The sequence below is a fragment of the Mus caroli genome, chromosome 6, assembly GCF_900094665.2.
Source record: "Mus caroli chromosome 6, CAROLI_EIJ_v1.1, whole genome shotgun sequence".
In the NCBI taxonomy this organism is placed as follows: domain Eukaryota; kingdom Metazoa; phylum Chordata; class Mammalia; order Rodentia; family Muridae; genus Mus; species Mus caroli.
In genome coordinates this window covers 143168604-143169692 of record NC_034575.1, presented here as the reverse complement: position 1 = coordinate 143169692, position 1089 = coordinate 143168604, and positions in this window count along the sequence as shown.

Below are 1089 nucleotides of genomic sequence, written 5' to 3'. Positions count from 1 at the left end.
CACCATGAGAATCAGCAACGGTGGAATGACACCAGTGTTAAACAACAAAATCCAAAGGACAGAAAGAGTCAAGCACTGTGCTTGGTTTTTTTGTTTGTTTGTTTTGTTTTCTTAGTGGTTGAACCCAGGACCTTGTGTGTGCAAGAAAAACACTACTTCTGGGCTGTGAAAACATCTCTATTATGCTGACATTTTGTGATGTGGGCCCAAGAAAGTATTATAAAAATGCATATTTCAATGCAACATTTAAATTTTTCCTAACACCTGGAAATAGTGATGAACCTGATGATGCTTCTCTTGACCTAAGGGCACGGGAAGGAGTGGAGAGCCCAAGAGAAGCCATGCTGAAATGCTCTCTTTCACTCGGTCGTCTGCACTCAGGCTTCCTGTGTCTGGGATGTGATCATGCCAAGGTTAAACATTCAAGAGAAAAGTAGAGAATGCGAAGACCTTTCAAAACGTTGTGTCATCTTAGCCCCTTCTGGATCTAAGCCCCAGTACTAGCTTACTATATTTTGAATAGATATGGAGAAATAAATAATAAAAGCAGTTTCATTTGCCACTGACGGGCAACATATGAGCACAGCGTAGAATGTTCGAGGAGGCAATATTGTCACTGAAGCAACTGAACCAGACTTAAACTGTTAAGTAGCTAGGGCAGTGAAGGGCAGGTACTTCCGGGTCCATAAAATACAACCTACTTATTATTGACTTGTAAGCTATGGGTTAGAAGAAATATAAACAAGCTCAATACAGTGTTGACTCTGGGGAAGAGGAAGAAGAGAAAGAAGGAGAAGAGACAGGAAGTGGATTCAGCTTTATCATTCAGGTTAAAAACAACAAAGTAAGCTGTTGACAGCTGGGACTGGAAAGGCAGCTGGCACACCTACTAAAAGCGTGCCCTCCTCTTGTAAAGAACTAGAGTTTGGTTCCCAGCAGCCATGCCCCAGTCACAGGGCTCACAGCTGCTATCAACTCCAGCTCCAAGGGAATAACCTCTAACCCTCTTCTGGCCTCTGCTGGCAGCTGTAGTCAGTTCTCTCTCTCTCTCTCTCTCTCTCTCTCTCTCTCTCTCTCTCTCTCTCTCTC